Below are 23,898 nucleotides of genomic sequence, written 5' to 3'. Positions count from 1 at the left end.
CACAGAAAAAGCTCTTATCTACTCTGATCACCCAAATAGGAGGATTTCAGAGCTGGAATGGATTTTAAAGATCCTGCAGTACTTCCTTATTTTGTGTGCTCCATCCTTCTGGAAGAATACACAAGTGCTCCCACACAACCTTCTCTCCTCACCCTGGCCCTTGGCTTGCTCTGTCCCCTCTCCTGTGAAACGTTCTCTCCCTGTCTCTCTGGCAAATATTTTAGGATTTAGCCTGGTATGGAGAACACAACTGAAGATTTGCAATTATTGTTTTTAATACAAATGAAGGACGGTTAGCAGCATCGTGATTTGCTTTCATGTTTGCAGTTTATTCTCTGAAAAAGATATTGATTTGCATATGCAGATGCTAGCATCTGAAAGTTTGGTCGATCTTTTAATCCCTCTTATCTATCACAAGGCAAAATTTAACCATGGATGTGAAACCCAAACAAGTGTATTAATTAATGGATATCAATGACCTGTAAAATCAAGGCACAGCCTGTTGGTTAAACATATTCTCAGATGAATGATAAACAGAAGAATATTTTTTTAAAAATATGCTAAGTGCATAAGTTTGTGACTACATTAAGTGTGGGTTTATCATTATTATCCTTAGGGAGAGAAGGGGCTAGGTTATTTTTTAATGAATCCAGATGTCCAGAACTGTATTTCCCCTCAAATTTAAACATACTTCCAGCCAGAGTTTCAAAGCTGGAGCTGTTGAACATGACCATGGGGATGGGAAGTGAGGTAAGACAGCTGCTTTTGTCTGTGAGGAAACTTAATTTGTGTGACACTCGCCTTCTGTCTTCCAGAAAATTAGCATGTGTCATTTTAAACCACAGAATGGAGATGCTGCCGTGTTTATTAAGCAGATCCAGTTTATGCCCCTGCATAGCTCTGTGACTATGTACAAAAACTTTTAGACTGTACTGTGTATAGCACATTTCTGTGCACCTGAAATGTCACTTGTATCTGAAAGGGGGGTTTTGGTGTGGAGCCCAGTAGCAAGGAAGGGAACTGACATTTATCGAGAGACTTCTTTGTGCCTGGCAGTGGGCTATATGCATGCTCTGGGCACGAGCTGGCATTTCCTACTGAACTCTGAAAGCGAGGGTGTTTTAAGAAGGGCAGGGTAGTGGGCTTGGACATCCTGAACATTTCTGAATAAAATCAGCTCTCAGTGACCTGAGCCGATGGAGAAGAGCAATTTGGCAACTGTGGTGGGTGCCCTCCCAGGACCTCTCTGATCTCCAGGGAGAGGGTGACGATGAGAGCAGAGAGGAGGGTGAGGCCCTGGAGGAGGTGTGAGGTCTTCTACCAGCTCCACGGCTCCTCTCTTCCCTGCAGAGGGAGGGGCAGTGGTGAGGTTGCTGGGAAGGAGGTCAGTCTTTTCCTTAGAGGAGTCCATAGCCTTCACCCCGTGTGGTTTTTTTCTTTCTCTTCATTCAAAAGTAATTTAATTATTTGTTGAAGATTTAGAGAACATACATGAATATAAAGAAGAAAATTATAATCATGCCCGTAACCACCTGACCCTGATATAATCAGTTACCCTTTTAAAGTGGAGCCTCAGATATTCTGTAAGTAATTTTTTCCTTATCCAATTGGAATATACAGTACATACCATTTTAGTTAATCTATTAGCCGTTGGCTTTCTTAATTGAGCAATTAGAAAATAATTGTGGCGTGGGTAGAGAGAGGCCTCCAGGAGAGGATCCTGAGGGCGTGCGTCCAGTGCTCACGGCCACTGGAGGCTCAGTCAGAGCACCCAGGAAAGGACCCCAGCTCTGTCTGTAGTAATAATGCTGCACAGCCGTGCTCTCATGAAGCTCTTTATAATTTTTCAGAGCTTCTCTGATCTTTGTAGTGTCATCAAGATATATGTATATCTCCATGTGCTTCCACAAAATCCTGAGATGAAACCAGCTGTTCTGTTGACTGGAAAGAAGGGGCCTCAAACCCTTGACTTTTTTCTTTTAACACAATAATTCTCATTCTCAGATGCACAATCAAATCACTTTGGATGTTTTGAACACCCAGGTCCTGCTCCAGGCCAGTAGAGTGTGCAGCAAGGTGGAGAACCGCCATCTTACCAGGTTGAGTTCAACTTTCACCAGGTTTCGGTTAGTTGGGTGACTGATCACGTGCCACTGCTTCTGGTAAGTAGGGGGGATAGGACGTAAGGAGCAGGTGAAGGAAGACACTTAGTGGTTTCTCCTGGTTCAGTGGTCAGGGCCAGACTCAGAGTGTCTAAATATAGTTGAGATAGATTTTCCAGGTCTAGACCCACATTCTTTTCAAAAAATTGAGGTATCGTTGATTTATAATATCATATAAATTTCAGAGGTACAACATAGTGATTCACAATTTAAAAGGTTATACTCCATTTATGGTTATTATAAAATATGGCTATTTCCTTGTGCTGTAAAATATAGCCTTGTAGCTTATTTATTTTACACTAGTAGCTTGTATCTTTTAATCCCCAACCCCTATCTTGCCCCTTTGTTCTTCCCCTTCCCCACTGGTAACCACTAGTTGTTCTCTATTATCAGTTAGCCTGTTTCTTTTCTTTTCTTTTTTTGCGGTACGTGGGCCTCTCACTGTTGTGGCCTCTCCCGTTGCGGAGCACAGACTCCGGACGCGCAGGCTCAGCGGCCATAGCTCATGGGCCCAGCCGCTCTGCAGCATGTGGGATCTTCCCGGACCGGGGCACAAATCCAAGTCCCCTGCATCGGCATGCGGACTCTCAACCACTAGCACCACCAAGGAAGCCCCAGCCTGTTTCTTTTTTGTTATATTCACTAGTTTGTTGTATATTTTAGATTCCACGTGTAAGTGATATCATACAGTATTTGTCTTTCTCTTGGACTTGGAGGGTATTATGTTGAAATAAGTCTGACAGACATAGACCCACATTCTGGTTTTTTTTTTTTTTTTTTTTTTTTTTTTGCGGTAAGCGGACCTCTCACTGTTGTGGCCTCTCCCGTTGCGGAGCACAGGCTCCGGACGCGCAGGCTCAGCGGCCATGGCTCACGGGCTCAGCCGCTCCGCGGCATGTGGGATCCTCCCGGACCGGGGCACGAACCCGTGTCTCCTGCATCGGCAGGCGGACTGTCAACCACTGCACCACCAGGGAAGCCCAGACCCACATTCTTGACAGCTTCCCTAGGTTAAAAACTCAGAAATCCACCTCTAATTTCCACAGTTTCTGGGAAGCATTACAGAGTCGTGGCTAAGAGCACATGGTCAAGGTCACAGGCTTTGAAGTTGGAAAGAAAGGAATGCAAATCCTGATTTTGCACTTATCAGGTGTGTGTCTGAAGCAGCTACTTTATGTTTTCATGGCTTAGTTCCACCTCTGGAAAATGGTAGAATCATGCATGCATTTCAGGATTTTTAATGGTTAAAACAGACTGTGCACAAAGAGCAAGCACTTCATTCTATCGGCTACAGAGGGAGGCTCACTAGACATTGACTCTCAGGGTAGCTGTGTATCTAGTACGAGGGTCAACCAGAGATCCTGGGCTCTGAGTGCGAATCCTAGCACTAGCAGGGCTGGTTATCACCATCTAAATGATGACCTAGGGATGGAAAGCAAGTTCAGGAAGCTACTAGTGGCCAACTGCATATCAGGTTCAACTTGTCATGGCCTGTCTGTTCGATGGGTTTTTGACAATCAGTGGAATAAACTGACGAAATATTTAATAGATGTTTTGAAACCCAGAATGAAATGGAGCTGAGCTAGCAGTTAGCCTGCCTTTTCCACCTCACCACTGACCTCCCTACTTGTCAGGATGGGACGTGAAGGATGACTCCATTGCACCTGATGGCCAGAATCATGGCAGTCCCGATGCCTTAGCACTCTCCAGGCTTGGAACCTAGAAGGAAGGACTGACTTCTTTCCTGAATGTGAATGTGCCTCCTGTGTTATTTAGACCACTCAGTGACCCAGAGCAGTGAGTATTAAGTGATCCCTAGATTTCATTTTAGTAGTGTAAACCTCTGTAGGCATCAACATTACCCACGCTTCAAATAAGCAGCAGCATTAGAGCTTGATTTCAGTTATCTTGCTTCTGTCCTGTCCTCTAAAAACAAGCAAAGCAAAGTATGACAGGAGGAGAGGAGAAGCCCAAAGACTAGATGGGCCACAACCCTGGAATAATTGTAGTTGACTGGACTGAGTTCATCGCTGGTAAAGTCCTTCTACTTCATGAAGCTGTCCTCGAATTCTTGTCCTCCTTCAGCCAGATGCAACGTGTTGCCTTTTCTGAATTCTTGTAGTGTTTCAGTGACTTTTTAATGACAGGCTTTCTTTTATTAAAATTATTGATGCACATATTTCTACGAGCTTCTTGTGGGAAAGGACTTGTATTAGTTATTTTTGTATCTCCCTTAACATCTAAGCCTTTTTGCAAAGTAAGTACGCAGTGACCGTCAACTGAATAGATGCATGTTTTGGGCACAATTACAAGAAATAAATCGTACCATCAAGACTCACCACTGTCATCCTGACCATCGAAAGACAGCTGTCATTTACTTTTCAGGTGTTTAATTGCAGCACTGATATCCAGGCCTTGTAGAGTCCTTTTAAGAATTTTTTTGATATCTTAATTTTGATGTCCATCCTCCAGACAAACCCCATGGCCAAAAGCAATGAAGAGCTTTCACCATTAATATTTTTTCCGGGGCTTCCCTGGTGGTGCAGTTGTTGAGAGTCCACCTGCCGATGCAGGGGACACGGGCTCGTGCCCCGGTCCGGGAGGATCCCACATGCCGCGGAGCGGCTGGGCCCGTGAGCCATGGCTGCTGAGCCTGCGCGTCCGGAGCCTGTGCTCCACAACGGGAGAGGCCACAACAGTGAGAGGCCCGCATGCCGGAAAAAAAATATATATATATATATATTTTTTTTTTCCTCCAAATTCACAACTATTATGTAAGCACACATTTGCGAATGTACTGGTTTGTGTGTTCTGCTGGTGTCTTAAGTGAGCGTAGTCATCATTTAGAATTCTCCCACCTGCTTCCAGATGTCAAAGGTGGGGGAGGGATTGCTCTTGAGAGCTCATCAATTCTGCTTCAGTGGACACTGGGAAGGTGCACGATGTAAATTCTCTTTTGAGATCTTGAATTGTTCACAATCTGTGGCAACTCTGGCTTTATTTGAATATGTTGGAATGATGGGGTGGCAGTAACTGGAGTCAGAAATTCTGTCCAGTGGAAGCTGGACATAAAAACCCAGCATTTTCCTGCCTGGTGGTAAGCTCTTTGGGGAAGAATAAGCTTGTTTCTGTGTGCACAACAAGGAAACGGGGGTGGTGAAGACATCCAGGATAAGACAAGTGGTGATTGACAGCCCAGCTGGTGGAAATGGGTAATTGGAAATTCATGGCACATAAATCTCTCAGTACTTATCTTGAAACACAGGAAGAGAGGAGATCTGAGCAGGGCAACATTTAACTCTTTCAAAGGGATCTAATAATGTAGCAAATCTTTAAGTTCTTCATTTTAACTTTAATTAAATTACGGTTTTCTGTCTTAGAGAGATAAATGCATTCAGCTAAAGGAAATGTTTCTGTGCATAGTAAATGGAAATGTGCACAACTGTTGAAGAAAAGTTGCTGTTTGTTAGTTTACTTTGAATAGTAGTCCTTTCCCATGGGTCTCATTCCTTTAGAGAACAATTGTTTCCCTCTCTCTTGATGGGTTTCTGGCTTCTCTGTATATAGTGATGTCTCCTTTATGTGCCTTACCTTTCTAATTTCCAAATTGGTGTTTTGTAAAATGAGGTGGTATTAGAGCACTAGCAAGTAACTTGAATTACAAATAGTAGCATAGCGAAAGGGACATTCATCATACTTGTTGAAGTCTCATGCTTTCTCTGATGATCTGATTTTTGGTTCAACATTTTTGACCTGGACAACTAACTGCTGTTATCTTTCTCATGATAAGCCATCATACTATTAAAGATAATCGTTAAGTTACTTCTAATTTTTATCTCTAAGCCAGACAACCCCATGCAGACTAAATAACTAAAAATTTTCATCCCAACACAGTATTGGACTTGTCAGGGTATGAGTGAGATTGGGAAACTCGGGGTGTCCAGTTTGCGTCTGAACCTGATCAGTGGAGCTCCCTGGTACCTTTCCATAATTGGGATGGGTCCCTTGAAGGATTGGATCTATTTTATCAACTGGGCTTCCTCCATCTCTGCTTCATTTTCGTTGAAATTCAGACACTTATCTAATCTTAGCGCCTCGTATGCCTGAAGATGTGTGGCCACATCTGTGTTATTTCTGGCTGGCCAAATGTTGCATCTGTTGCCGTGCCAGAGTTCCTGCTGGTGAACAGTGTTATACCATAGGGGGCCAGCTCTCTATGGCTTCAAGGTTTCCATGAGCCTAATGCCCTGACATCTGGCTGAGGTCTGAAAAGGGAGTAGAGATTGGAGAGGTACGCTGGGGTACAGAGATAGACATGACAATAGTTATAATGGTGGGGCACAGGGTGGATGAATTAATCTGAGGGAATGTATTGAGCTTTGGAAGTGCTGAGCCATTGTGTTAGGCATCCTTCAAAGTACTCAAGAAGGACTAGGTGTGGTCCCTTGGTGACCTGAAGCCAGGAAACCCAGGTTATCATCTGAGCTCTTTCAGGAGCCAAACAGGTTACCTGGTTTGGACTAGATCTTTAAGATGAAATGAAAGGGTTGGACTCATAATCATGTACAGTAGGAACAAAAATGCTATAAACTTGCTTCCTCTATTCAAAGGCCATTAAGGCTATTTTATGATTGATTCTGATGTGTGAAGCATACGTTATCTCACACGATGATCCTTGCTGTGCACAGAAGAAGAGGATACGTACACATGGGTTAACTGATTCAGTGTGGAGCCAGGTAATAGCAGAGTGGTGGATCACAGGGAAGGGGTGAAGACTTATATATTTGACAATCACAGCAGGAAACCTGTAGTAGATGAGATTATCAAGCTTTAAAAACCATGCTTCATGTCTGAAAAAGCACTGCAATGAATATATGTCTCTTCAGTGAAGGACACAAGCCAAATCTTCATTTAAACCACATCAGCAGTAGCTGTTAGCACTACCAGTACAGGCTTTCTAAGGTCAGGCTTCCGGGTTCATTGGTAGGTTAAGCTCACTGTTGTCAACCTTGAGGTTTTCTTGTGAATTGCAAAACCTTTAATGGCCCCCGTACCTACAGAAAGAAGTCCAGCTCTCTCCAACTTTCACCTTTCAACCTTCACTAACTGCTGTGAACCTGTCTTTTTACTCTTCACCCAACTCATTGTGCTAGATTATTACGATCCAAAGTGAGTAAGTTTGCTATTGTTAAAGAATGTACATTCTAACAAGGGGGAAAGACATGGAACAAATCCATAGAATTCAGTGCTTAAATGCCATAAGTGTAACTTCTACAGGGTACAGATGTCATTCACAGACATGTCATACACTCTCATGCCACTCTTCCTTCCCTCAATTATATTTCCTGGGCCCAGAATGTTTTTAACAAGTCTGGTGGCAAAATCCAACTCTTCAGTCGAGGTCATGGTCAAAGGTCACATTTTAGAAATGTTCATGGACTCTTCCCATTGGGGTTTGGGTGGGAGTTTGGGGTACACTTATTATGTCACTGGGTCTGTGTTTCCCACTATACCATGGGGCCTTCAAAGGCAAGGGATTTGGCTAGTTCACCTTTGTGAAGAATAGGAGCTTAACGGAAGTTTACAGACGTGCAGGCCGGCTGTTACGGCAGGGCTTTTGCCATTGCTGTTCCCTCTGTCCAGAATATGTTTGTCCCAGATCTCTGAATTGATGACTCAATCTCAGAGAGGCCTTCCCTGATCACCTTCTCTAAAACAGACCCTTCCTTTCATCCAGGTTTCTCTTCATCACTTTGTCAAGGTGTTTTGTCTTCATAGCACCCATCACTGTGTGAAATTACTTCTTAATTGCTTTTATTTAATTGAAGAATAGTTGATTTACCATATTGTGCCAGTTTCAGGTGTACAACAGCAAAGTGATTCCATTATATATATATATATATATATATATAATTTTTCAGATTCTTTTCCATCATAAGTTATTATAAGATATTGAACACCCTGTGCTATACAGTAGGTCCTTGTTCGTAATTGCTTTTGTCTGTTAAGACAGCTTAGACAGCTCTCTAAGAGTGGGGATCTTGTGTCTTGTTCACTGATGGATTACTTGCACCTAGAACAGTGCCTGACCAGTAGAAAGCCTTCAGTATGTATTTGTCTAATCCATGAAAGGCATTTGGTTCCCTTTTAACCCGATTTGTATTTCTCATCTAACATACATTTTTATTATTTAAAACTGAGCTCTTCGCACATTTCCAGTGTTTTCTTCTTTCTCTCTGGGCTGGTTTGAGTTTTCCTGGCACCTGGAAGGTAAGGGCGGTGGGATGGCGTGTTTTCTTTTGCCACATTTGGCTCCGGGCTGCTGGCCTTTCATGAGTGGTCTTCAGCAGGTGTTTCACAGAGCTTTTTCTGAATCATGGAGGCCTGGACCCTCCACTCTTGTGCTTTTGGGAACTGGCATCCTAGGGTCAGAGTTTGGCTTCTGATCTCCTTTGTCCTTTTCAGCTGTTTGTCTCCATCAAGTCAGCTGGCCCACCCTGATATATGAATTAAGTTTGAGAGGGACAGCATGGAGGTTTTTGTCTTCTTTCCTTAATGACTGCTGACTGTTCCAAAGGGAATAAGGGCATGGAGTTGAAGGAATAGGATAGGATGACAAAGGAGAGAGAGATACAATGGATAAGCCCATGACTGGGAAGTCCTGGGGTTCCAACCACTTGAGAGTCCTGAGTGCAGGGGGCCCTGCCCACTTGGGTGGAAGTGGCTGCATGAGCACCCCTCTCCCTCCCCCTGTAGAATCTGCTTCTCCTTCCATAGGCATAAAATGCCCCAATTCTGGGCCTGCAGCTCTCTGCCAACCAGTCACCCTTGCTTTTTTTTTTTTTTTTTTGGTACGCAGGCCTCTCACTGTTGTGGCCTCTGCCGTTGCAGAGCACAGGCTCCGGACGCACAGGCTCAGCAGCCATGGCTCACGGGCCCAGCCGCTCCGCGGCATGGGGGATCTTCCCGGACCGGGGCACGAACCCGCGTCCCCTGCATCGGCAGGCGGATTCTCAACCACTGTGCCACCAGGGAAGCCCAAGTCACCCTTACTTTAACCACCCTCTTCTACATAGTCTGGAGGTGGGCAGTGGGATAAGGGGTGTGGAGCTAGCTTTGCTCGATGGCAAGTCCATCACCCCTCTCCAGTGGGGACAGTTATACCTACTGTTCTCAGCCTTGGGACTCAGAACAGCCAGTTAAGCTGTTATTATTGTTTCTCTGTTCTAAGGGAGCTTATAATTTGCTGCAGTTATTACCAGGGAGCATGGGGATCAGAATGCTTGAAGTGTCAGACGTCATAACTGGATCATCTTTGTATGCCTTATACTAGGTCTAGAGTGTGTGTGTGTGTGTGTGTGTGTGTGTGTGCGCGCGCGCGCACGCGTGTATGTTTTAGGTTAAGCTGTAAGCACAAGTATCCACAAAATCCCCCACCTCTTTCTAAAGGGCCCATAGAAGCCCTGAACCATTCAGGGTACAGGCTAACTCTGCAGAACCTCCTAGAATCCCACTGACACATCCTAATGAAACGTCAGGGTGTTAACTTCTGTAGTCTCTGCTGTAGGGATGGAGATGCAGACACACACACACACACACACACACACACACATACAGTTGACCCTTGAACAAGGTGGGGATTAGGGGCACTGGCCTTCCTGAAAAAAATTCCTGTGTAAGTGGCCCCACGTTGTTCAAACCTGTGGTCAATTGTACATATAACCGTTTCCACTGTGAGAGTATTGTTACCTTGTTTCTCTTTGGTGATCATTAGCAAAAGATGGAAGTATTTCTCTATGCAGTTTTAAAATACTATTGGATGATATTCAATCCTCCTGGTGGTTTCATGTTGCCGAAACTGAAATTCTAAGGGAAAGAAACGGCCTTTGTCTGTAGCATGGCTACATAATGAACTAGAGTACATTTAGTAGCTGAAAAACTCCGGCAGTTCATTGTGTGGAAGTAAATTGTAATTATCTACCTAACCTTTTCTCATGTTAAGCTTGTTGTTGGAAAGCTTGTTTTACCTCCTAAGTTTTTTTTTTCTTTCAGGCTCAGCACTATTTATATGTATATTGAATTTGATTAAGGGAAAAGAAGAAAAAAATTGCTAATACCAATTGGTAGAAATCACCCCTTTGTGGAATATTATCTAACTTCCATAGTAGCATAGAAGCATAGAAGGCACTGCATTTACAAACAGTTTCTACATTTATGAACAATTTTTTCTCAATCCAAACAGAACTCATAGATCTATTTTGAATGAGAACTCGTCTCAAGTTGGAATTTATTATTATAATCACTCTTTTTATTGATCATTTAACAATTGTGTGGTGTTGATTAATTTTCTGGCAGTGTTACGTTAACAAGATTTCGAGGAAAGGGAGGAAGTAATTTCATGCATGTGGGTTTAGTTTAATTTTATTCACCAAAATGGTATTTAATTAATAACAGTGATGGAAATAAGCACAGATTCAGAATTTGTCACCTTCTATTTTAGTGCATAGCTAATGAATGGAGCAGGTGCTTGTGGAAAAATAGGTTGTGAGTCACAGGGGTGCCCGACCTCATTGGAGTGTTTGCAGTTTGGAGCAGAGATGGTTAGCTTCTACCAGACTGATGTGTCTGTGGATGCTTGGTCGACGCCAATTAATGAGGAGGGTTGAGATCCCCTGTATAATTTTAAGTTTGTGCTGATTCTTAATGCACAGATTTCCCATTAAGTGGAAATCAGCTTTGCGAGGAATTTATTGACAAATTTGTAGGTAAAATTTATTTTAAAATTAAGATTGGTGCTAGTTTTAAAATTCTGTTGTGTTGTTTTCTCTTCCATTTTCCCTCTCTTAATTGCATGACGATGGGGTTATTAATCCGTTTGTCAGAATAGAGATCCCTGTCTCTTACACCAGCCCACGTGGTTGTATCTTGTGAGTATCTTCCAAAGGTTCACCTCTCAGAGTATTTAGTTTTCCAGCTCTTAAAACACGTTAGTGTTTTACTAACGTAGTTGGTTAAAGGGACTAACACAGTTTTGATCACCTTAGGATGTGAAGAATTGAGTCTTGCACTTTGAACCAAGTGGTAGGCATTTCTTCAGTATATTGCTCTTATAGAGTCTAGATGGTCTTTGAAATTCTGGCCCTAAAGATGAATTTAAGAACAATAAATGTATTGTTTAGCTCAGAGTTTCAGTAGCAGAGCTTAGGTGCTGAACTAGCTTTTCAATTTTTTTCCCTTAGAAAACATTTGTAACTTGGGATGGATAGTCAGAGAAGACATGGTATCAAAGCAGCGAGTGGGCTGGCTTCACCTCATCACATAAGCATTTCATTTTGGATGAAAATGTAGCACCTGGTGTTGAAAACCTAGAGAAAGTTTTGACACCCTATTAAAATGTAATTTAGAGAGTTTTCGATTCTAGTAATATAATAAATATAGAAGCCTGTTTTAGCAGTTGTATGGTTATGTAAAGATTTTGACGCAGAGCTCATGGGGTTTGACAACATATTCTGTTTGGTGGTCTAGTGATTTTAAAGGGCATTTGCAGAGCATGTACCTGGAAAGTCAGGGAGCAAAGTGATGTGGTCTTCAAGCCACTCTCTAACCTTTTCCTCATAAGATTTTTCCTTCCTTAATCCTCTCCTGGTGGTTTTCTGGTTCTCCAAGGCATGCCAGCTTGAGGAGTGAACCTCAGGATGGCTTTCCGTGGGTGCTCAGAAGGGGGCTTGGTAGCTTTTTTGCTGACCTCTACCTCTATTCCTGCTGCCTAATGAATCAGGGTTCCTCCTGGGTCTAGATTCTACAGTGGAGAAACCTAGCAACCACTACCTTAACCAAATGATCAAAGTTATTTTTACACGACATAGCACTATCATGTAACCCTTGGTCTGATGCAGGAGAAAGGAGAACATCACCTCTAGGGTATTCTTTCCAAAAATACACACCCTGAGTTAATCATGAGTAGACATGAGGTAAACTCAAATTGAGAGACATTCTACAAAATAACTAGCTAGTACTTTGCAAATGTAAAAGTGATGGCTGTTGTGGAAATGTCACAGGTTTAAGGAGAGTAAGGACCCAGGATAACTAAATGCAGTGAGGACCCCTGAATTGAATTCTGGACCAGCAAAGGGACATGCCTGTGACAATCAGCAAAAATTGTGTAGTCTGTTGATTAGTTAAGAGTGTAGCGTCAGTGTTAATTTCCTATAATTGTTATATGGTTGTATAAGATATGAGCATTTGGGAAAGCTGAGTGACAGATATATGGGAGCTCTTTGTGCTAATTTTACAACTGTTTTGTAAATTTGAAATAAAAGAAGAAGTAAAACTCTTTTCTTTAGGAGATATTAAGCTTCATTGAACTAATGGTTTCACTAACTCCCACATATCCTGTCTCTGCATATACCTAGTCGCTCTTCTAAGAAAATTAAAGCGCATGGAGACTCCCCTTTGATGTTATCATTTTACTTGAATATCAGACTAAATTTTTTAGCTTCTCAAGGTTGCACTCTCCTCTCATCATCACCAATAAGAGAAGATACTCAAAGTTCTACCGAAGGGGGCAGGGACGGTCCAGCTTTACCCACCCAGTTACCTGAGTCTTCCTACCCTTAAGTTGCTCTGAAGGGAGACCCTATTGATAATAGGGCATATTTATCGTGAAGTTATTGAAGCTTTGGCTTCAGAACGCTTCTCTCTCAGGGGCCTCTTCCAAACCCTTCTGACTTAATTTTGAATTGATAATTTTATACTTGTTTCTTAAAGAGCGTCCTCCACATGGTATAAGCTTCAGGCCCCACAATACCTGAAATGCTCCTGCTTCCTGGGAATATTTTGACCGAAGCGGCCCCACACAAGGTCATGCAGTCTCTTTCCATTCTGGCTCATCAGTTCAAAACAGCAGAGAAGAAAACTATATCAAGCGGATGCCACAATCTAATTCAAAAGTTTTCCTTTGGGACTTCCCTGGTGGCGCAGTGGTTAAGAATCTGCCTTTCAATGCAGGGGACACGGGTTCAAGCCCTGGTCCGGGAAGATCCCACATGCTGCAGAGCAACTAAGCCCGTGCGCCGCAGCTACTGAGCCCGTACTCTACAGCCTACGTCCACAACTACTGAGCCAGCGTGCTGCAACTACTGAAGCCCATGTGCCTAGAGCCCGTGCTCAGCAACAAGAGAAGCCACCGCGATGAGAAGCCCGTGCACTGCAACAAAGAGTAGCTCCCTCTTGCCACGACTAGAGAAAGCCCGTGTGCAGCAGCAAAGATCCAACGCATCCAAAAAATAAATTAAAAAAAAAAAGTTTTCCTTTGCTGGATTTGGTTCACTACTCGGCTAGGCAAAATTAGAATCAAATAAAGGCGAATGCAAATGAAAAGCATCCACGTCAGCAGTCCGAACCTGAGCACATTTGGTCAGAAGATCAGCTTTGCTGCATCCAAAAGGTCACTGCCCAGAGGAGCACACTTTGGACACTTAGAAGCAACATGGCTTGGACTGACTTGGAGTTGCAGCTGATACTTGAAAATTCGACCCCCAGCCCAGCCACAAGCTCATCTCACTTCATCTATCTGTCAGATAAGCTCACAGCCCAGATTTTCAAGTACCAGACCTCACAAGAAGAGGCCAATTATCCATATGTAGAAATCTGTGTTAAATAAAATATAGGATCAAGCCAAGGAGCATGAAATTTGGAGCTGGTGTTGACAGCCCCTCATTCCTGTCACTTATTAATTTTATTTCCCTCCTCAGCTTGTGTCATTGCCTAAAAATTATTTAAACATAGGTTTTCATATTCTGTGATTTAACTCTTGAAGACCTTTTGTAACACATGGGAACTAATGACCTCTTTCTCTATGAACATTTTAGATCGAGTTTATTCTTAGGGAAATTTGATCTTTAATAATTTTATGAGAGTGATTTTTTTTTTAAAGCCTAGCTATTCTAACCCTGAATTTACCAAAGACATTTTCTTTTTCTGGCCACACACTTTTGAAATCGAAGATTAGAATTACAAGACACAAAGCATTCATTCTGAAGTTGCCTTCTCTCTCTTGACTTTTACAGTCTGTGTGTGTTGCATGTGTGCGTGTTCAGAAGTTTTTACTTCCATATCTGTGTTTCCAGAGTAAGCAGGGGACAGAATATAGAAGTGATTTGAAATCACAAATTAAACTAGTTATGCTAGAAACGTCAATAAAATATTGTTAAATGAAGAGGCTGATGGTTTGGAACCCTCACTTGACAATGGTTCCTGTTTTTAATGAAATACATCTAGCAATATTTTAATTGAAGTATAGTTGATTTACAGTGCTGTATTAATTTCTGGTGTACAGCAAAGTGATTCAGTTTTATATATAACTTTTTTTTTTTTTTTTTTGCGGTACGCGGGCCTCTCACTGCTGTGGCCTCTCCCGTTGCGGAGCACAGGCTCCGGACGCGCAGGCTCAGCGGCCATGGCTCACGGGCCCAGCCGCTCCGCGGCATGGGGGATCTTCCCGGACCGGGGCACGAACCCGTGTCCCCTGCATCGGCAGGCGGACTCTCAACCCCTGCGCCACCAGGGAAGCCCCTGTTACTGTTTCTTAAATAAGATTATTTGTGTCTTATTATAGGTTCTCATATACGTGATATTATGTGATATTTGTCTTTCTCTTTCTGACTTACTTCACTTAGTATGATAACCTCTAGGTCCAGCCGTGTTGCTGCAAATGGCATTATCTCTTTTTTATGGCTGAGTAGTATTCCATTGTATATATGTACCACATCTTCTTTATCCATTCATCGGCCAATGGACATTTAGGTTGCTTCCATGTCTTGGCTATTGTAAATAGTGCTGCAATGTATCTATTCAGGGTGCATGTATCTTTTCGAATTATGGTTTTCTCTGGATATACTCCCAGGATTGGGATTGCTGGGCGTATATCCAGAGAAATCTGGATCATCTGGTAACTCTATTTTTAGTTTTTAAAGGAATCTCCTTACTGTTTTCCATAGTGGCTACACCAGTGTACATGCCCACCAGCAGTGTAGGAGGGTTCCCCCTAGCAATGTTGTGTTTGATGTTTTATCTTTGGTCTTTGAAAAAAATCAATTGTTTGATAATCAAATCAATCAGAGACAGAAAGAATACCATTTTTAAGGAAGACTTGCTATGAAGTATATTGAGGGAACCAAGTCAGGTTCTCTAAAATGTATATGAGTGAATTATTTGCCAAAACACCAGAATTCAGCTCTGAAGAACCCAGCAATCACCGGAGTCCCTTATGAGTTAAAGCTCAGGACACCTCACACGTGAAACAGCCTGCGGGCCATCAGAGACCTGAGGATACAGCAGAGATGATTTCATTGGCTTCAAAACTCTATTGGGGGAATTCCCTCATGGCACAGAGGTTGAGAATCCGCCTGCCAATGCAGGGGACACGGGTTCGAGCCCTGGTCTGGGAAGATCCCACATGCCGTGGAGCAAATAAGCCCATGCGCCACAACTACTGAGCCTGTGCTCTAGAGCCCGCGAGCCACAGCTACTGAGCCTGCGTGCCACAACTACTGAAGCCCGCGCACCTAGAGCCCATGCTCCACAACAAGAGAAGCCACTGCAATGAGAAGCCCTCCTCACCGCAACGAAGAGTAGCCCCCACTCGCCGCAACTAGAGAAAGCCTGCGTGCAGCAACGAAGACCCAATGCGGCCAAAAATAAATAAATAAAACAAAACAAGAAATCTCTATTGGAGTTAAGCTTCTTAAAGATGTTCAACCAAGTCCTCATGCTCTTCTATCCTACATAATGTCTGGTATGTGTGTGGCTTACCCCCACCTCCTGCCACCCCCAGTTTGGCTGTCACTCTACAGAGGAAATGAAAAAGCAGTAGACCCAGTTTCTGGGCTGTGTTATTTTATGGAGATGCTAAAAGCCAGTTTATTTCATATTGATCATACCAGGGAGCTAGCCAAGTATGGTGTTAATTGGGTCCTCTGGAATTCTAAACCCTCGGGACTGAAAGCTTTCTAGTGAGGAGGGGAAATAACCCACAGGCTGCATAAAAATGAAATCCAGGAGCCCACAGTGTCCCAGTTGCTGGTGATTTGGCCAGCTCATTTTGTATCCAGTTGCTTATTTCAATTAGCTTGTTTTGTGTTATGTTTCCCCACACCCCCCTTTCCTGCAAAGCTGTGAAGACTTGTTTTGAAAACTGCTGCCCCAGAGTACACTGGTTTGGCTGTCCTGTCCTCATTGTTCTAAGGCTCATTCCATATGTGGGTCACATCCTAGCTCTCTCCTCCACCCCTCCCCCCAATCCCTTCAGTAGTCTCCCCTTCCCTGTCCAGGCATCCAGGCATTGGCATGCACTTGCTAGTTTCTCTCTCTCTCACTCACACACACACACACACACACACATACTTTTTTCCCCTTATGAGGCAGAGGTAAAGAGCAGATACTTTTAGGAGCTCGCAGGCAGAGCCATTCAAACTTAATAAGCTGGTAGCTGTGCATTTAGTTTATGGCAAACGCCACTTCACCTTCATGAAAGTCATTATTCTGTTCCTCTCCGTTTTTCCCTCTTCCTACCCCTTGCTCTTTTCCCTTCTGTTTTTCCAGGACAAAGGTCTTTAAGAAACTAAGATTGCTGCTTAGTTTGGCCCTTTCTTGTTACCGTGGTAGCGGGTGGGTATCTCAGACAGTGACGGATGGAGCAGGCAGGCTGGAGTTTTTATGCGCAGTTCTTTGGGGGCTGCAGAAGGAGTCCGCTGAGAAATGTGTGTTGCAGGCATGCCTGCTGAGTTTAGTCTGCTGGGTATCTGTCACTTATTCTGACTAAAAGGTAAGGGCTTCTGTAATTTGCTGCTGCAAAGAATTGGTGCATTGTTCTATTTCTAAGGCCTTCAACTAATTGGCTCTTAAGGGAAGATTGGAATGAGGGTTTTTGCTTGACTTCTGTGGCCTATCCTGTTAGATCTCTCTGATTTTTTAAAAAATATCTGAAGAAAATATAATCTTGGCTAATCTTATGGCCATTAATGGAAGGTCTATTTACATGTCTTCCAGGGGAATAAAAAAAGCAAGAAACTTTTGATTCCATGATGTTTCTTTCTTTTCATCTAAAACTTTTTATTTACCAGTGAAGAGGGATGGGGTACACGTAGTCACTATTTTCAGTGATTTCTGTAAACTTTGGGAATAGGACTTGTAGGTTTATCCCAAGTTAATAATATTTTCATCCAGCGGATTGCATTTTTACCAACTAAGAACTATAGTGCATTTGAGTAGTCAGAATGAGGAAAGGTAGAGACTATTTAAACAAGAAGTAGCATTTACAAGTAGTATTTAAACAAGAAGTAGCATAACTGATTGATTGGTCAGTTACTTTAGCGTGTGTAAATATATGTTGATAAATAGGAATCACCAATTATACCTCTTGTTTTATGTGTGTTTAGAGGAAATTTTCCATTTCTGATTAGAATTCAGATATGAACTGAAATATAGGCCAAAAAATCTTAACAACAGAACTATTATAAAATTATAGAGACCTTAAACTTATGGTTCTCAAACTTACCTACTTAAAGTAATTGAAACTAGAATATCAGATGCCTGTTATCCCTGGGGAAAAAAGCTTACCTTTGGTTAAAGAAACATAATTTCAAAAACAGATTGCCCATCGCTATGGAATTTGTACAGTTGGAAACCAACTGAGTTTTATTGAAAAAAATGATTACACCTTATTTTCGTAAGCACTGGTGATTTATAGAGACTCTTTGGTAGGAGTGTAGGCTGTATTTTATTGGAGGTGGAGGTCGCTTTAATGATATTTTCTTTTATGGTTGCTACTTGGGGCGTGTGATGTGTGTTGCAATCTGGCTCTATTTATCAATCTGTCTCATGAGCCATAAATGAAGGAAAGGTGTATGTTTGGACACCCAATTTAAGTCAACTTATTTTATTTATTACTTTATAAAATTTGGGCCAAAGGGCCTCTGGGAAATGTTTCCTCCAATATTGATGCATATTCCTCCAACATATTGATGCATCTACTTAGAAAACCTAGTGATATTAGCAAAACGAACTGGATTTCTTTAGTGATTAGACTTTGAGAAGAAACAAGAAGTAACGTGGATACTGAAGCGAGGATGCTGTCTGTAAAGGGGGAAAGTTTTAATTCCTTAACCCTGACTCACGTGTTCCTAGTGGGACTACTAGAGATTGAGTCGACAGAGTAGGGCCCAGATTTTAGAGGCTGTTTCTCTCCCACAGCTACCCCTCACCCTAACCCTCACTGTCCAGTGTCTTGTCATTAAGTCCCTCTGGTTTCTTTAATGTGTCAGCAGGATGGCTTACCTTCCATTTATTTATTTATTTATTTATTTTGGCCGCACATGGCATGCGGGGTCTTATTTCCCCAACCAGGGATCAAACCTGCACCCCCTGCATTGGAAGCGCAGACTCTTAACCACTGGACCACCAGGGAAGTCCAAAACTAAGATTGACCTTCCATTTGAGATCAACAGGAGATGGCTCAGATCAGCACATACGCCTGGAGACCTTAAAAATCTTTCCTCGGGCTTCCCTGGTGGCGCAGTGGTTGGGAGTCCGTCTGCCGATGCAGGGGACACGGGTTCGTGCCCCGGTCCGGGGGGAATCCCACATGCCGCGGAGCGGCTGAGCCCGTGAGCCATGGCCGCTGAGCCTGCGCGTCCGGAGCCTGTGCTCCACGACGGGAGAGGCCACAGCAGTGACAGGCCCGCGTACCGCAAAAAAAGAAAAAAAAAAATCTTTCTTCCCATGTTTTATTCCAAACATCTCCTTCTTAATACAAAGAAAAAATAAACAAGGAGAAAAAAAAAGAAACCAGATACTTCTTCATATGAAATTTTTTTTTCTCTTTCAAGTGTTTCATACTTTATTTTCTAAAGTTTAAACTAGATTTGTCCCTTATATAAAATTGGACACTTTTTAATGTACTAAATCAGTGACTGTCAGCCTGGGTGTGTCCATAGGACTCACCTGTAAAGTGATTGAATGATGCCACCGTCAGGGAGTTTGTTCTGGAACTCTACATCCATGCCTGGTACATGGTAGGTGTTCAGTAATATCCAATGAATGTTAAATACCGAAATGTTTTCAGAGTGGATTCTAACAGGCCACATTGGATAAAACTCATTGCAAAATCTGTTCCTCTTCCTCTTTAGTTGAATTTAAAGAAGGGCATGTCCCAGCTTCTATGCTTCCTACATGTAAGTTGAGAAATAATAGGGCTTCTTTTGAAAGGCTGGACTTCTTTTGCAGACTTTTTCAAACCTCTGAAAATAGATGAATAAGGGCCCTTTAATCATTTTCTAGCACACAAAACAAAGTGACTTCTATAGCAATGATACTAACATACCTCTTAGAAATTATTGTGTACTCCAGTCCCAGGACTCTCTCATGAACCTCAAAATGATACAATGGAGAGAACCCAGCCAATTGAAAACATTCTCTTTCCACATGTGTATTTTTGGGTTATGTGTGTATCTTCTCACTTGAACCAGTAGAAGTGTGCCTCTTGAATAATATTGGGTTGGCCAAAATTTTGTTGGGCTTTTACGGAAAAACCTGAATGACTTTTGTGCCAACCCAATAATTATTATGTATTTCCCAAACAATTCTGAAGGCACCTAGGTAGACATTACATATCAGATGAGGCTCTGTCTCCATAGACCTGGAATTGGTATGTGACCTAAGCATTTGTTTTTCCTATCAAAGTTTCTCTCCTCCAGTGTCTTTTCTACTTTAGACTCAGTCTTGAAAAATTATGGGAGTATCTAGACAATAGGGGCAAGACCCTTAACAAAAGTTCAGAGATACTAATATGTTAATATTATCAGTGATTTGAAGACTTGAATTAGAAGAGATGAGCCTTAAGTCATTCCCAGGTTTCTAATCTCTGAATTTTAGTCTTTCTTTTATAAGTTTAATCAATTCTCAGTAATCATTTCTGCTATAACACTTGTTTTGAAAATGCAGATTTGTTGCAAAGCAATTGACGTATTAGAGAACAGACATAAAAGAAATGTATTTGCTTATGTGCCGTTTCCTCCTAGAGAGACACTAGGTGAAGGCAGAAAACTGCAGCCAAGCTTAACGCCACATAGGATTACCCCAAAGTGTGTACAACACCCAGTTATCTACATACTCATTTTACTTATGAATTATGAGCCCCATCCATCCACATTTGGTGTGAAACAACTTTCCGTCCCATTTCAGATCGCTTTTCTACCACACTTCACAATAAACGCATCTCTTCCTGCACCCAAGTCCAAAGCAAACTGTAGTTTTTTTTTTTAATGAGGTAAAGTGCCATGTTTATTGTAGTTCTTATGTGTTTCTTAACCATTTAACACAAATAAAACTTTGATATTAAAGTCCTGCATTTTAATAATGTTACTGATATCCTTTTGGAGTGCTTACCCCTAACCCCATGCTCCCCCTAAGTCCTATGGTTTTTATTGCATGATTTGCATTGTATCATGACTTTTGGGAACACTTATGTTTTGTTATAGCAGAACTGACTGTAATGGATCTTGGTGTGATAAAATTCTTAGAGGCTAGTGATGAGGACATTTAGCATGTCCTAGCATTGTTTTCTATGAGTGTGGACAACTTGGCATGCTTTTTCCTATCTGCATTTTTTTTTTCCAGTGCCTTTATAGGTTTGCTTCAGAATAATCATTTTCCAAAACTGCAAACTTCAGAGAAAGTTGTATGACATTCCCAAAAGTGAAGACCATTGAAAGATGATTATATACTTGGTGCAAACTTAGGAATAAGGAGAGTTTTCTGGTCTTGGCTAATTAATATTTAAGGTCATTGGACGATATAATTTTAACCGATTCTAAAGTTCAGATTTTAAAACATGTAGATGTTGTATTTTGCAGTATAAAACTTTATCAAATGAATGCAAATTGGATCATTTTTACATTTACCAAAAAATAAATAAATAAATGCTGAACTTTTCATCATACGAAACAAGGAAGAACGCTGGCCTGGTCTGGTAGAAGGGAAAGGCAATTGTCATCTTCAGACGTGGTAGAGAGGTAATCTATACTGTAGGGTTGTTGGTTTGTTTTCAGTGTCTGCTTACTGTGAGCCTGGGAATTGGAGGCTGTGTTTTTGTTTCTGATGCTTCTCAGGGTTCTGACTTTTGGCCACAAGCAGTTACACCATATGCTGCTCAGGGTATCCTCTTGCCACTACCTACTCTGTTAATATTTCTTTCACCACTGAACTTGCCCTCCAGAACTTTGCAGAACTTCTCCAGGGAACTGAACATGACGGCCGGAGTTTGGAGCTGCAAATGGAGCCCTTGCGTTGTCCTAGGGTCTCCTCTGTTTTCTAGCTGTAGTGCCTGTCAGGCCACATGGGCAGGCTCTTTCGTCCTGACTTGTAAAATGGAGCTTCTCTCCATTTGAATTCTCTCCTTTTCCCTTTGAACTGTAGCCATTTGAAAGCTTCCTGGGCACATCCACAGTCCTTAGGTCAGATGGCCATGCTCAGAACTTACTCACTTGGCTAGAGGGCAGGTGCCTTGATCATTATATATGCTTAACCTGTTTTTACTCTTATTAAATATCCTGTTAGGGACTGAACATTTGTGTACCCGCCTCAAATTTATATGTTAAAGCCCTAACCCCAATGTCACTGTTTGTGGAGATGGGGCCTGTGAAGAGATGAGGGTCATAACAATAGGGCCCTAATCCAATAGGGCTGGTGCCCTTGTAAGAAGAGAAGACACCAGAGTTCTCTCTTTCCCTACGTGGGGACACAGTGAGAAGGTGGTAGCAGTCTGAAAGCCAGGAAGAGAGTTCTCACCAGGAATTGAAACAGCCTTCACTCCAGTCTTGGCCTTGTCGGCGTCCAGAACTGTGAGAAATAAATTTCTGTGGTTTAAGCTGCCCAGCCTGTGGTATTTTGTTATGGTAGCCAAAGCTGACTAAAACACACACACAGTTTAATTCATCACCTTAATGAATTTCTGGTTGAGGAGAGGAAACAAGAAAATTGACGTTGAAATACAAATAAGTTGCCAAGAAGCATAAAAATAATAATCCTATTAATAACCTTGAGATTGTCCTGAGCAGATCTTCAAGCTGAGTTGAACAGGGTTCTTATATAGCATATCAGGTGCTAAAAATAGAAGACACAGTACCTGCTCCATCCACTATGGCTCTTCATTCACCGAGATTAAAAATTATTCACAGGGGCTTCCCTGGTGGCGCAGTGGTTAAGAACCCACCTGCCAATGCAGGGGACACAGATTCGAGCCCTGGTCCGGGAAGATCCCACATGCCACGGAGCAACTAAGCCTGTGCACCGCAGCTACTGAGCTTGTGCACCACAACTACTGAGCCCACACACCTAGAGCCCATGCTCTGCAACAAGAGAAGCCACCGCAATAAGAAGCCCACGCACTGCTACAAAGAGTAGCCCCTGCTTGCTGCAACTAGAGAAAGCCCGCGCTCAGCAAGGAAGACCCAACACAGCCAAAAACGTTAAAAAAAAATTATTCATATCCACTCTATGGTTATTTATTGAGATGTGTGTGCAAATAGAAACCTGAAACCATGAAAATTACCAAAAAAAGTGGGTTAAGCCTATGATGCAAACATTTCAGCTATCAGATCACGATGTTTGTTTTTTTATTTTTCACACAGTATGGTGCAGTTAAGCCTCAATGTACATGTTAATATGTGCTTGAGCCTAAGATGAAACCTTATATAATTTTATTTTAAATTTAAATTGTAGACAAATGATTAGTTTTCTTACAAACTTAAGGTAAATGAAATAGCATTTCTTACTTATTAAATGGGAAAAAACTGGAATTTGTCTTCATACATAATGAATGTTATTAAAATTTTATTAAATGAACTTTAGATAAAATCTTTAATAATATATTGATCTCAAGTGAAATGCTTTATTTTAAATCCCTTATCATCTACCATGCAAGAAGGATGAAATGATTAAAAGTTTTCCTAAGGGGTTTCCAGTGGTGATACATTAGAGTGAAAAAAGGAGTCCCAAGTGAAAAGCGAATAGACAATGCTAGGCTGAAAGATCCCCAAGGCCTCTGTAGAGTCTATAGTTCTCTGATATGCCTGGAACAAAGCAGAATTAGGAATACAAAGATGGAAAGAAAGAAGCGATTCCTTAGGAAGTATAAAGAAGACACTCCACTTGGAGCTCCGTTAAGTGTAGAAGGTTTCATTGAGCTGAGAAAGAGACATTTCAGTTCTCAGACACAGGCTGCACCCTAAGATAACATGATTGTTGGCAGCAGTATAACTGTTGGTTGTTGAAAAAATATAAACAAAATACATATTTCTTAGTCGCTTTGATTTAAAAAAAAATCTGTCTGTTTTTGTGTTTACAATGGTCCTTTTAATATCATGCCAAAAATAAGCCCCTAGCTATCCATGCATAACAAGTTGAATTGGATTACCTCTTGACTACTTCATAATTAACTGATTCGGTTAGTCTTGGCAAATGAAAGTACCAAATTGTTGATCTATTTTCTAATATCTGTAAAATTAAGCTGAAAAATGCATACAGGGTAAATTACAGCAGGAATTGCAGTGCACCCACCTTCTCTTTGTGTTGAAGAAGAAAAAATAATGATTAGATCACACTTTAGATTCATTCGATTTCACATCAACTCTACTTATGATCATAGGTCTAGGTTAGGGAAGGTCTGTGGGACCTCTGT

General features: G+C 41.9%; 1 protein-coding gene across 1 annotated transcript in view; it reads left to right on the top strand.

The window, feature by feature from the left end:
* Positions 1-2,080: 2,080 nt before the first annotated feature.
* FAT3 (FAT atypical cadherin 3) overlaps positions 2,081-23,898 on the top strand; it is a gene marked incomplete at its 3' end in the record, with an annotated part of 623,227 nt that continues 601,409 nt past the window's right edge. Inside the window, exon 1 of the mRNA XM_082661246.1 lies at positions 2,081-2,162. The remainder of the gene's footprint in view (positions 2,163-23,898) is intronic.

This window comes from Grampus griseus, assembly GCF_964374135.1.
Source record: "Grampus griseus genome assembly, chromosome: 8".
NCBI lineage: Eukaryota > Metazoa > Chordata > Mammalia > Artiodactyla > Delphinidae > Grampus > Grampus griseus.
This window is presented reverse-complemented; position numbering and strand designations above follow the sequence as displayed.